Raw genomic sequence first — 14,427 nt, 5'->3', positions numbered from 1 at the left:
GATGCTTAGCACTTGTTGGCCCTTTTGCCTTCACTCTGTGGTCTAGCTCACCCCAAACCATCTCGATTGGGTTCAGGTCTGGTGACTGTGGTGGCCAGGTCATCTGGCGTAGCACCCCATCACTCTCCTTCTTGGTCAAATAGCCCTTACACAGCCTGGAGGTGTGTTTGGGGTCATTGTCCTGTTGAAAAATAAATGATGGTCCAACTAAAAGCAAACCGGATGGTATAGCATGTCGCTGCAAGATGCTGTGGTAGCCATGCTGGTTCAGTATGCCTTCAATTTTGAATAAATCCCCAACAGTGTCACCAGCAAAGCCCCCCACACCATCACACCTCCTCCTCCATGCTTCACGGTGGAAACCAGGCATTTAGAGTCCATCCGTTCACCTTTTCTGTGTACAAAGACACGGTGGTTGGAACCAAAGATCTAAAATTCGGACTCATCTGACCAAAGCACAGGTTTCCACTGGTCTAATGTCCATTCCTTGCGTTATTTAGCCCAAACAAGTCTCTTCTGCTTGTTGCCTGTCCTTAGCAGTGGTTTCCTAGCAGCTATTTTACCATGAAGGCCTGCTGCACAAAGTCTCCTCTTAAGGGCTTGTTTCCATTTGCGAGAAACACGTCCGTATCTCGCATGTGGAAACCAAGCTGTAGCACCGGCACTCCAGAGCGGAGCATGCAGCCGCATAGGAACACATGGAGCTGCACGCTTTGCTCCAAAGTGCCGGCGCCACAGCTTGGTTTCCACATGCGAGATACGGATGTGTTTCTCGCAAATGGAAACAAGCCCTAACAGTTGTTGTAGAGATGTGTCTGCTGCTAGAACTCTGTGTGGCATTGACCTGGTCTCTAATCTGAGCTGCTGTTAACCTGCGATTTCTGAGGCTGGTGACTCGGATAAACTTATCCTCAGAAGCAGAGGTGACTCTTGGTATTCCTTTCCTGGGGCGGTCCTCATGTGAGCCAGTTTCTAAGTAGCGCTTGGTGGTTTTTGCCACTGCACTTGGGGACACTTTCAGTTTTCCCAATTTTTCGGACTGACTGATCTTCATTTCTTAAAGTAATGATGGCCACTCGTTTTTCTTTACTTAGAATTTGTATTATGGCAGGAAAAAAGCAGCTAACAGTCTATTCAGTAGGACTATCAGCTGTGTATCCACCAGACTTCTGCACAACACAACTGATGGTCCCAACCCCATTTATAAGGCGAGAAATCCCACTTATTAAACCTGACAGGGCACACATGTGAAGTGAAAACCATTCCCAGTGACTACCTCTTGCAGCTCATCAAGAGAATGCCAAGAGTGTGAAAAGCAGTCATCAAAGAAAAAGGTGGCTACTTTGAAAAACCTAGAATATAAGACATAACAAAAAAGTGTGAAACTGAAATTAAGTATATAATTCCACATGTGTTAATTCATAGTTTTGATGCCTTCAGTGTGAATATACAATTTTCAGTCATGAAATACAGAAAAATCTTTAAATGAGGTGTGTCCAAACTTTTGGTCTGTAGTGTATCTCTTTAGATTTTATATACACCTATACTGTGTGTATATGTCTATTCTATTGTAACCTGTCAGTGTGATTTTACTGTACACTGCACCTGAATTGTCGGCCTTTCAAAGGACACCGTTGCGTATTTCTCGCAAGTCACACTGATGGCCCGTGTGGTGCGAGTTTTTCTTGCACAAATAGACTTTCATTGGCGAGTCTCGGCTGATATACGGTGCAAATCACAGCATACTGCAATTTCACTCGCACATATACGGCCGTGAAAAAAAAAGTGATGGGAGATTAACATTGGTTCGAGTGCTATGCGATTTTTTTCTCGCATAGCACTCGTCCGTATTCCTCTCTAGTGTGACTCCGGCCTTAAAGGGAAAATCATTAAAAATTTATATTTTTTAAAATTTGTAAAATTTCTGATTTTTTACAAAATAAATCAAAACATATCAACTCAAGTTTACCATTATCATAAAGTCTAATATAGCACGAAAAAAAAAATTAATCTCAAAATCAATGGGATGTTGAAGCATTCCAGAGTTATTACTATATAAAGTGACACTGGTCAGATTTTAAAAAATTGGCCACGCCACAAAGGGGCTAAGAGCTTGTAAATGTGAACATTGTTTCAAAGGTGGTTTACCTGTCTCAGGCAGGTTTCACACCAGCGTTCGGCAGCCTTCTTCGTCCATTAAGCCCCACCCACTGCAGCGCCTCTTCCTTCAGCTCCGCCTAAGTCTGCATGCGTCCCCTATCTAACATTGGGTACGCAGGCATGCCTCATTTTGAAGATGCGCTGAACTGCGTCGAACGCAACATGTCGCATTTTATTGCAGTTGGCGCAGCGTTAAAACAACGCATGCGGAGGCATCCGCTTGGCCTGCGTACCCAATATTAAAGATAGGGTATGCAGGACGCATGCAGACGTAGGCGGAACTGAATGAAGAGTTGTGGCAGTGAGCAGGGCTTAGGCTACTTTCACACTAGTCAGTCGGTACGGGCCGTCGCAAACCGTCGGCCCGACGGACAGTGTGTTTTATGTAGAACAACGTGGGCAGCGGAGGCAGTTTTACAACGCATCCGTGTCCCATTGTGAGTTCCGGGGAGGAGGGGGCGGAGTTTCGGCCACGCATGCGCGGTCGAAAATGGCGGACTCGACGCACAAAAAAAGTTACATGGAACTTTTTTTGTGCCGACGGTCCGCCAAAACATGACGCATCTGTCGCATGAAGGATGCGACGTGTGGCAATCCGTCCCAATGTGTTGCTAATGAAAGTCTATGGAGAAAAAACGCATCATGCAGGCAACTTTGCAGGATGCGTTTTTTCTCCAAAACGACGCATTGAGACGTACAGCAAGCGACGTTAGTGTGAAAGTAGCCTTACCGGAGGAGGAAGGCTGCCGTCCGCAGCCCTGCCGAACGCTGGTGTGAAACCAGCCTAAGGCTGTTATTATAGCACCTTCCATGTGTTACACAGATACATCATGGGCTTGTCCTGCTCTGCGCATGAAATGAAAGGCTAAAATACAATGTGGAGACTTCATCAGAGCAATGTTTTATTTACATTCAGAACTGGTTTAAGAGGAACAAATTACCATTTCCCACAGAAATCTCAGACTTTTACTTATAGAAATACTGGATAAATATCATTTTAACATTAGATATAGAAACATTTCTAATTTTATAAAACTGCATTTTTTTTGCATTGAATAACTGTATGCCTTTACTTGTTTCATTTTATGCATTTCTACAGTATTTTAAAACTGTAATATGCTGTTGGTGCCTGCGGGCTGGACTGTTGGTTTGGTATGTGGCTCTGTTCCCCCCAGGCCTGCCTCCGATGTCTGAGGTTTCGGTGTCCCAGACCAGAGATCATAATACCGGCCTTGAATTGTGAAGGACACGGCAGCCGACCCTGAGAAACATCAAGGTGGGAACGCCCCATCATGTCGAAGAGAGTCTGCTAGATCCAGGCCTAGCAGACCAGTGCTGGTGGGTTCATGGATGCCAGGAGGGGGTTGGCCTAAAGGAAGGTCTCGTCTTTTCCTGGCGGGTCGGAGAGTTGTCCCGTCGGTTTTTTGGACAGAACATTTCCAAAACAACCAAAATTGAACAGCAGATCTCTTGGGAGGCAGACTTTAGTCCTCTGTTGCAGAAGCGAAGTACTCTTAAACTGATAGGTGCAGAGTAGGACACACTAGAAAGTTGGCGTGCATGATTGTTCAGGGCACTGGCGGTGTGGACCGGCCACCAGAGAAGGCCTAGACCGAAGCCTGGATATTTTAAGAGCAGGGTCACAGGAGCCTCTGGAAAACATGGAGGCTGCATGAATAGGAAGGTTCCCCAGGAGACATCCATATTGCTCAGGGGCAAACTAGGACATACTTGTCCTGTCCTTTCCATTTTTTATTTTTTTTTAAAGTAGCCCCCTCACTGCCTGGTAGGATATATGTGTCCTGAAGATCACACATCATTCTTCACAGACTGATGATGAAGATGGGCATGGAATAACCTGGGCGCAGACCTTTCGGCAGCTGGCACATAACGGATTCGTCTTCCCTCCCTACTCTATCTGGCTCTGGGGGGCCAGAGGGTAGGGGGATTCGTGGCATGGACCGTCCTCTGGGGAACCACAAACACTCTTGATGTGTTAGGGTCTTGCCTCGTAGACCACAGATGATACGGTAGTGACAATTCTAGGTGGGAGATTAGAGTGACAATTCCACTGTCGCCCTCAAAAGCCGTATCTGAAAAAAAAAAAAAAGAAAAAGGAAAATCGTTAATAAAACCCCCCAAAACCTAAGTCAGAAACTGGGCTGGGTGGTCCAGACCCATGTCTGCCTCCTACTGACATTAAGCTAAAAAGGATTAGCTTCGTGCCAGTTGGTGGTGTGGCCTCCTCTACAGGGAAATACCTAAAAAAAATTTTTTGCATAGCATAAGCAGCATACACTCATTTTTTTTGTGTACCCCAATGAAGCATTAGCCCCCTCCCCACATCAACCAGATGGCCACACAGCATAACCTCGCTCCCCCAGTCAGAAACCTCCACCTTACATTAACCAGCGGGCCACACAGCATATCCTCGCTCCCCCAGTCAGAAACATCCACCTCACATTAACCAGCGGACCCCACAGGATAAATCCAAAGCCCACCAGACATTCCCTCCCCTCAAGCGCAAATCCAAATATGACGCCCCCTGCCCCAACCATAAATCCCATCAGACACCCCCTCCAATCGAACGCCACCCCAGCTTAAACTCTCATCGGACATCCAACCCCCACAAACCTCCATCGGACGTCCAACCCCCACCGGACGTACAACCCCCACCGGACGCGGAACCCCCCACCCAGCAGAAACCCCCAGATGCAGACCCCCCACAAACCCCCATAAGACGTGGACCCCCCCACCCAGCACAAACCCCCATCGGACGTGGACCCCCCCACCCAGCACACACCCCCATCAGACGTCCAACACCCATCGGACGTGGACCCCCCCACCCAGCACACACCCCCTTCGATGTCCACCCCCCACCCAGCTTAAACCCTCTTCAGCCCCCCCCAAACCCAACCCATAAGCAGGTCGCCCCCCAATAAAAGGGATCCCCCAGTAAGCAGCAGGTCACCCCCCAATAAAAGGGTTCCATCTGTAAGCAGCAGGTCGTCCCCAAATCCCACCACGGGATCCCCCCAATAGCCAGCAGCAGGTCGCCTCCCCACATTCCACGACAAGCAGGTCGCCTCCCCACATTCCACGACAAGCAGGTCGCCTCCCCACATTCCACGACAAGCAGGTCGCCTCCCCACATTCCACGACAAGCAGGTCGCCTCCCCACATTCAACGACAAGCAGGTCGCCTCCCCACATTCAACGACAAGCAGGTCGCCTCCCCACATTCAACGACAAGCAGGTCGCCTCCCCACATTCAACGACAAGCAGGTCGCCTCCCCACATTCAACGACAAGCAGGTCGCCTCCCCACATTCAACGACAAGCAAGTCGCCTCCCCACATTCAACGACAAGCAGATCGCCTCCCCACATTCAACGACAAGCAGGTCGCCTCCCCACATTCAACGACAAGCAGGTCGCCTCTCCACATTCCACGACAAGCAGGTCACCTCCCCACCTTCCACGACAAGCAGGTCGCCTCCCCACATTCCACGACAAGCAGGTCGCCTCCCCACATTCAACGACAAGCAGGTCGCCTCCCCACATTCAACGACAAGCAAGTCGCCTCCCCACATTCAGCGACAAGCAGATCGCCTCCCCACATTCAACGACAAGCAGGTCGCCTCCCCACATTCAACGACAAGCAGGTCGCCTCTCCACATTCCATGACAAGCAGGTCACCTCCCCACCTTCCACGACAAGCAGGTCACCTCCCCACCTTCCACGACAAGCAGGTCGCCTCCCCACATTCAACGACAAGCAGGTCGCCTCCCCACATTCAACGACAAGCAGGTCGCCTCCCCACATTCAACGACAAGCAGGTCGCCTCCCCACATTCAACGACAAGCAGGTCGCCTCCCCACATTCAACGACAAGCAGGTCGCCTCCCCACATTCAACGACAAGCAGGTCGCCTCCCCACATTCAACGACAAGCAGGTCGCCTCCCCACATTCAACGACAAGCAGGTCGCCTCCCCACAAGCAGGTCGCCCTCAAATCTCACCACAGGGGTCCCCCAGATAGCCTGCAGCAGGTCACCCCTCACATGCAGGTTGCCTCCCCACATCCCACCACAAGCAGGTCACCCCCACATCCCACCACAGGGGTCCCCCAATAGCTTGCAGCAGGTCTCCTCCCACATCCACCACAAGGGTCCCCCCAATAGACAGCAGGTCACGCCCTCCCAAAACCCGACCACAAGCATGTCGCCCTCAAACCCCACCACCAGGGTCTCCTGTTGTGAAATTGGATTTTGGGCTCCCCCGGTGGCCGCTGGTGGAATTGAACTGGTGTGCATCATCCCCTCTGTTCACCTGTTCCCATCAGGATGTGGGAGTCGCTATTTAGCCTTGCTCCTCTGTCACTTCCATGCCGGTCAACATAGTAATCAGAAGCCTTTCTGTGCATGTTCCAGCTGCTAGACAACTTCCAGCTAAGTTGGACTTTAGTCCTCGTTTGTTTTTGCATTTTGTTCCAGTTCACAGCTGTAGTTTCGTTTCTGTGTCTGGAAAGCTCTTGTGATCTGAAATTGCCACTCTGATGTTATGAGTTAATACTAGAGTCTTAAAGTAATTTCAGGATGGTATTTTGATAGGGTTTTCAGCTGACCATGAAAGTGCCCTTTCTGTCTTCCTGCTATCTAGTAAGCGGACCTCAATTTTGCTAAACCTATTTTCATACTACGTTTGTCATTTCATCTAAAATCACCGCCAATATATGTGGGGGCCTCTGTCTGCCTTTCGGGGAAGTTTCTCTAGAGGTGAGCCAGGACTGTATTTTCCTCTGCCAGGATTAGTTAGTCCTCCGGCCGGCGCTGGGCGTCTAGGGATAAAACGCAGGCAACGCTACCCGGCTACTGTTAGTTGTGCGGCAGGTGTAGTTCATGGTCAGTTTAGTTTCCATCCTTCCAAGAGCTAGTTCTTATGTTTGCTGGGCTATGTTCTCTTGCCATTGAGAACCATAACAGTTTGACCGGCCAAAAAAGGGTTAAATTAATTGATAGAGAAAGGAGAGAAAAGAGAAGTCTGCTGAAGATTTTTTTTTTTTTTTTTTCAGTTCTGAGTGTGCTTGTAATTGAATCTCTTGCAAGTCTGCCTATATTGCAGCCTTTCTCTCTCTCTCTCTCCTTCTAATCCTGGAATGGCTCTGTGTTCACCTGTTTAAAATGGATATTCAGAGTTTAGCTGCAGGTTTGAATAATCTCACCACGAAAGTTCAAAATTTACAAGATTTTGTTATTCATGTTCCTATATCTGAACCTAGAATTCCTTTGCCTGAATTTTTCTCAGGGAATAGATCTTGCTTTCAAAATTTCAAAAATAATTGCAAGTTGTTTTTGTCCCTGAAATCTCGCTCTGCTGGAGATCCTGCTCAGCAGGTCAGGATTGTGATTTCCTTGCTCCGGGGCGACCCTCAGGATTGGGCTTTTGCATTGGCTCCAGGGGATCCTGCGTTGCTCAATGTGGATGCGTTTTTTCTGGCCTTGGGGTTGCTTTATGAGGAACCCCAGTCAGAACTTCAGGCGGAAAAGGCCTTGATGTCCCTATCTCAGGGGCAAGACGAAGCTGAAATATACTGCCAGAAATTTCGTAAATGGGCTGTGCTTACTCAGTGGAATGAGTGCGCCCTGGCGGCGAATTTCAGAGAGGGTCTCTCTGATGCCATTAAGGATGTTATGGTGGGGTTCCCTATGCCTGCGGGTCTGAATGAGTCCATGACAATGGCTATCCAGATCGATAGGCGTCTGCGGGAGCGCAAACCTGTGCACCATTTGGCGGTGTCTACTGAGAAGACGCCAGAGAATATGCAATGTGATAGAATTCTGTCCAGAAGTGAACGGCAGAATTTTAGACGAAAAAATGGGTTGTGCTTCTATTGCGGTGATTCAACTCACGTTATATCAGCATGCTCTAAGCGTACTAAGAAGCTTGATAAGTCTGTTTCAATTGGCACTTTACAGTCTAAGTTTATTCTATCTGTGACCCTGATTTGTTCTTTATCATCTATTACCGCGGATGCCTATGTCGACTCTGGCGCCGCTTTGAGTCTTATGGATTGGTCCTTTGCCAAACGCTGTGGGTATGATTTGGAGCCTCTTGAAACTCCTATACCCCTGAAGGGGATTGACTCCACCCCATTGGCTAGCAATAAACCACAATACTGGACACAAGTAACTATGCGGATTAATCCGGATCACCAGGAGATTATTCGCTTTCTTGTGCTGTATAACCTACATGATGTGTTGGTGCTTGGATTGCCATGGCTGCAATCTCATAACCCAGTCCTTGACTGGAAAGCTATGTCTGTGTTAAGCTGGGGATGTAAGGGGACGCATGGGGACGTACCTGTGGTTTCCATTTCATCATCTATTCCCTCTGAGATTCCTGAATTCTTGACTGAATATCGTGACGTTTTTGAAGAACCTAAGCTTGGTTCATTACCTCCGCACCGGGAGTGCGATTGTGCCATAGATTTGATTCCGGGTAGTAAATACCCTAAGGGTCGTTTATTTAATCTGTCTGTGCCTGAACATGCTGCTATGCGAGAATATATAAAGGAGTCCTTGGAAAAGGGACATATTCGTCCTTCATCATCTCCCTTGGGAGCCGGTTTTTTCTTTGTGGCTAAGAAAGATGGCTCTTTGAGGCCGTGTATTGATTATCGGCTTTTGAATAAAATCACGGTTAAATATCAATATCCGTTGCCACTGCTGACTGATTTGTTTGCTCGCATAAAGGGGGCCAAGTGGTTCTCTAAGATAGATCTTCGTGGGGCGTATAATTTGGTGCGAATTAAGCAGGGGGATGAGTGGAAAACCGCATTTAATACGCCCGAGGGCCACTTTGAGTATTTGGTGATGCCTTTTGGTCTTTCAAATGCCCCTTCGGTCTTTCAGTCCTTTATGCATGACATTTTCCGTGATTATTTGGATAAATTTATGATTGTGTATCTGGATGATATTTTGATTTTTTCGGATGACTGGGACTCTCATGTCCAGCAGGTCAGGAGGGTTTTTCAGGTTTTGCGGTCCAATTCCTTGTGTGTGAAGGGTTCTAAGTGCGTTTTTGGGGTTCAAAAGATTTCCTTTTTGGGATATATTTTTTCCCCCTCTTCCATCGAGATGGATCCTGTCAAGGTTCAGGCTATTTGTGATTGGACGCAACCCTCTTCTCTTAAGAGTCTTCAGAAATTTTTGGGCTTTGCTAACTTTTATCGTCGATTTATTGCTGGTTTTTCTGATGTTGTTAAACCATTGACTGATTTGACTAAGAAGGGTGCTGATGTTGCTGATTGGTCCCCTGCTGCTGTGGAGGCCTTTCGGGAGCTTAAGCGCCGCTTTTCTTCCGCCCCTGTGTTGCGTCAGCCTGATGTTACTCTTCCTTTTCAGGTTGAGGTCGACGCTTCTGAAATCGGAGCTGGGGCGGTTTTGTCGCAGAGAAGTTCCGATTGCTCCGTGATGAGACCTTGTGCTTTTTTCTCGCGTAAATTTTCGCCCGCCGAGCGGAATTATGATGTTGGGAATCGGGAGCTTTTGGCCATGAAGTGGGCTTTTGAGGAGTGGCGTCATTGGCTTGAGGGGGCTAGACATCAGGTGGTGGTATTGACTGACCACAAAAATTTAATTTATCTTGAGTCCGCCAGACGCCTGAATCCTAGACAGGCGCGCTGGTCGTTGTTTTTCTCTCGGTTTAATTTTGTGGTGTCCTACCTGCCGGGTTCTAAGAATGTTAAGGCGGATGCCCTTTCTAGGAGTTTTGAGCCTGACTCCCCTGGTAATTCTGAACCTACAGGTATCCTTAAGGATGGAGTGATATTGTCTGCCGTTTCTCCAGACCTGCGGCGGGCCTTGCAGGAGTTTCAGGCGGATAGACCTGATCGTTGCCCACCTGGTAGACTGTTTGTTCCTGATGATTGGACCAGTAAAGTAATTTCTGAGGTTCATTCTTCTGCGTTGGCAGGTCATCCTGGAATCTTTGGTACCAGGGATTTGGTGGCAAGGTCCTTCTGGTGGCCTTCCCTGTCTCGAGATGTGCGAGGCTTCGTGCAGTCTTGTGACGTTTGTGCTCGGGCCAAGCCTTGTTGTTCTCGGGCTAGTGGATTGTTGTTGCCCTTGCCTATTCCGAAGAGGCCCTGGACGCACATCTCGATGGATTTTATTTCGGATCTTCCTGTTTCTCAGAAGATGTCTGTCATTTGGGTGGTGTGTGATCGTTTCTCTAAGATGGTCCATTTGGTTCCCCTGCCTAAGTTGCCTTCTTCTTCCGAGTTGGTTCCTCTGTTTTTTCAAAATGTGGTCCGTTTGCATGGTATTCCGGAGAATATCGTTTCTGACAGAGGTACCCAATTCGTGTCTAGATTTTGGCGAGCATTCTGTGCTAGGATGGGCATAGATTTGTCTTTCTCGTCTGCTTTCCATCCTCAGACTAATGGCCAGACCGAGCGGACGAATCAGACCTTGGAGACATATTTGAGGTGTTTTGTGTCTGCAGATCAGGATGATTGGGTTGCTTTTTTGCCTTTAGCGGAGTTTGCCCTCAATAATCGGGCCAGCTCTGCCACCTTGGTGTCTCCCTTTTTCTGTAATTCGGGGTTTCATCCTCGATTTTCTTCTGGTCAGGTGGAATCTTCGGATTGTCCTGGAGTGGATGCTGTGGTGGAGAGGTTGCATCAGATTTGGGGGCAGGTAGTGGACAATTTGAAGTTGTCCCAGGAGAAGACTCAGCTTTTTGCCAACCGCCGGCGTCGGGTTGGTCCTCGGCTTTGTGTTGGGGACTTGGTGTGGTTGTCTTCTCGTTTTGTCCCTATGAGGGTTTCTTCTCCCAAGTTTAAGCCTCGGTTCATCGGCCCGTACAGGATATTGGAGATTCTTAACCCTGTGTCCTTCCGTTTGGACCTCCCTGCATCTTTTTCTATTCATAATGTTTTTCATCGGTCATTATTGCGCAGGTATGAGGTACCGGTTGTGCCTTCCGTTGAGCCTCCTGCTCCGGTGTTGGTTGAGGGCGAGTTGGAGTACGTTGTGGAAAAAATCTTGGACTCCCGTGTTTCCAGACGGAAACTCCAGTATCTGGTCAAATGGAAGGGATACGGTCAGGAGGATAATTCTTGGGTGACTGCCTCTGATGTTCATGCCTCCGATCTGGTCCGTGCCTTTCATAGGGCTCATCCTGATCGCCCTGGTGGTTCTTGTGAGGATTCGGTGCCCCCTCCTTGAGGGGGGGGGTACTGTTGTGAAATTGGATTTTGGGCTCCCCCGGTGGCCACTGGTGGAATTGAACTTGTGTGCATCATCCCCTCTGTTCACCTGTTCCCATCAGGATGTGGGAGTCGCTATTTAGCCTTGCTCCTCTGTCACTTCCATGCCGGTCAACATAGTAATCAGAAGCCTTTCTGTGCATGTTCCAGCTGCTAGACAACTTCCAGCTAAGTTGGACTTTAGTCCTCGTTTGTTTTTGCATTTTGTTCCAGTTCACAGCTGTAGTTTCGTTTCTGTGTCTGGAAAGCTCTTGTGATCTGAAATTGCCACTCTGATGTTATGAGTTAATACTAGAGTCTTAAAGTAATTTCAGGATGGTATTTTGATAGGGTTTTCAGCTGACCATGAAAGTGCCCTTTCTGTCTTCCTGCTATCTAGTAAGCGGACCTCAATTTTGCTAAACCTATTTTCATACTACGTTTGTCATTTCATCTAAAATCACCGCCAATATATGTGGGGGCCTCTGTCTGCCTTTCGGGGAAGTTTCTCTAGAGGTGAGCCAGGACTGTATTTTCCTCTGCCAGGATTAGTTAGTCCTCCGGCCGGCGCTGGGCGTCTAGGGATAAAACGCAGGCAACGCTACCCGGCTACTGTTAGTTGTGCGGCAGGTGTAGTTCATGGTCAGTTTAGTTTCCATCCTTCCAAGAGCTAGTTCTTATGTTTGCTGGGCTATGTTCTCTTGCCATTGAGAACCATAACAGTCTCCCCAATAGCCAGCAGCAGGTCGCCCCCACTAAAAGGGGTCCACCCCGTAAGCAGCAAGTCACCTCCAAACCCCACCACAGGGGTCCCCCTCAATAGCCAGCAGGTCACCCCCAAACCCCACCACAGGGGCCCATCAATAGCCATCAGCAGGTCACCCCTCCACAAGCAGGTCGCCCCCACTAAAAGGGGTCCCGCAACAAGCAGGTCGCCTCCCCAAACCCAACGATAAGCAGGTCACCCTCACTAAAAGCGGTCCCCCGCACGCAGGTCGCCCCCAAATCACACCACAGGGGTCCCACCATAGGGGTCACCCCAATAGCCAGCAGCAGGTCTCCCACCCCAAACAAGTCACCCCATAAGCAGCAGGTCACCCCTAAATCCCACCACAGGGGTCCCCCCAATTGCCAGCAGCAGGTCACCCCCCACTAAAATGGGTCACCTGCAATAGCATGCAGCAGGTCGTCCCCCACAAGCAGGTCAGGGGTCCCCCAATAGCCTGCAGCCCCCCTCACACAACCAGGTCGCCTACCACAGAAGTCCACCACAACAGCCAGCAGCAGTCCCCCCCCCACAAAATCCCACAATAGCCAGCAGCAGCAGGTCCCCCCAAAATCCCACCACAGGGGTCCCCCACAAAAGCCAGCAGCAGCAGAGCCCCCCAAAATCCCACCGCAGGGGTCCCCCACAATAGCCAGCAGCAGCGGAGCCCCCCAAAATCCCACCACAGGGGTCCCCCACAATAGCCAGAAGCAGCGGAGCCCCCCCAAATCCAACCGCAGGGATCCCCCACAATAGCCAGCAGCAGCGGAGCCCACCAAAATCCCACCACAGGGGTCCCCCACAATAGCCAGCAGCAGCGGAGCCTCCCAAAATCCCACCGCAGGGGTCCCCCACAATAGCCAGCAGCAGCCGAGCCCCCCAAAATCCCACCACAGGGGTCCCCCACAATAGCCAGCAGCAGCGGAGCCCCCCAAAATCCCACCGCAGGGATCCCCCACAATAGCCAGCAGCAGCGGAGCCCACCAAAATCCCACCACAGGGGTCCCCCACAATAGCCAGCAGCAGCGGAGCCTCCCAAAATCCCACCGCAGGGGTCCCCCACAATAGCCAGCAGCAGCCGAGCCCCCCAAAATCCCACCGCAGGGGTCCCCCACAATAGCCAGCAGCAGCCGAGCCCCCCCAAATCCCACCGCAGGGGTCCCCCACAATAGCCAGCAGCAGCGGAGCCCCCCAAAATCCCACCGCAGGGATCCCCCACAATAGCCAGCAGCAGCGGAGCCCACCAAAATCCCACCGCAGGGGTCCCCCACAATAGCCATCAGCAGCGGAGCCCCCCAAAACCCCACCACAGGGGTCCCCCACAATAGCCAGCAGCAGCGGAGCCCCCCAAAACCACACCGCAGCGGTCCCCCACAATAGCCAGCAGCAGCGGAGCCCTCCCCAAACCCAACCATAAGCAGGTCACCCTCACTAAAAGGGGTCCCCCGCACGCAGGTCGCCCCCAAATCACACCACAGGGGTCCCATCATCCCACCGCAGGGGTCCCCCACAATAGCCAGCAGCAGCGGAGCCCCCCAATATCCCACCGCAGGGGTCCCCCACAATAGCCAGCAGCAGCGGAGCCCCCCAAAATCCCACCGCAGGGGTCCCCCACAATAGCCAGCAGCAGCGGAGCCCCCCAAAATCACACCGCAGGGGTCCCCCACAATAGCCAGCAGCAGCGGAGCCCCCCAAAATCCCACCACGGGTCACTCCCCACACAGACAAGTAGGTCGACCACCACAGGGCCTCCCCCCCCAATTGGGGTGGGAGACCTGCTGCTGGCTATTGGGGTGACCCCTATGATGGGACCCCTGTGGTGTGATTTGGGGGCGACCTGCGTGCGGGGGACCCCTTTTAGTGAGGGTGACCTGCTTATGGTTGGCTTTGGGGAGGCGACCTGCTTGTTGCGGGACCCCTTTTAGTGGGGGCGACCTGCTTGTGGAGGGGTGACCTCCATGGCGTCCACAAGCTGTCATGCTGCTTTCCTTTGCCGCCTTGGAGAACACGCCCCCCTCCCGATTAGGACACGCCCCCGGAAATGACGTCACACCTGGAAGGAGCCCAATACCCATACGGTTGTGGCTAAATCCAAGTCGGCTAAAGGCCCAGGTCCCTCTGTTCACTGTAGTGATGGGCAGTCCGGCTCTTTTTGGTGATCCGGCTCTCATGGCTCCGCTCACCAAAAAGAGCCGGCTCTTTCGGCTCACGAACCGGCTCTTTTTGGATCCTAAATGGATCCCTATTTAATAT

General features: G+C 50.6%; 1 long non-coding RNA gene across 1 annotated transcript; it reads right to left on the bottom strand.

Annotated features, from left to right (window-relative positions):
* Positions 1 to 3,040: 3,040 nt before the first annotated feature.
* LOC143818505 (uncharacterized) lies at positions 3,041 to 14,207 on the bottom strand. The gene is made up of 2 exons (XR_013224578.1): positions 14,129 to 14,207; positions 3,041 to 4,253 (listed from the first exon to the last, which is right to left on the bottom strand). It is a non-coding gene; the product is annotated as an uncharacterized LOC143818505 (long non-coding RNA).
* Positions 14,208 to 14,427: the final 220 nt, after the last annotated feature.

This window comes from Ranitomeya variabilis, chromosome 3 (genome assembly GCF_051348905.1).
Source record: "Ranitomeya variabilis isolate aRanVar5 chromosome 3, aRanVar5.hap1, whole genome shotgun sequence".
NCBI classification, from domain to species: domain Eukaryota; kingdom Metazoa; phylum Chordata; class Amphibia; order Anura; family Dendrobatidae; genus Ranitomeya; species Ranitomeya variabilis.
The sequence above is the reverse complement of the archived record's forward strand: the minus strand, read 5'-3'. Positions and strand labels throughout refer to the sequence as shown.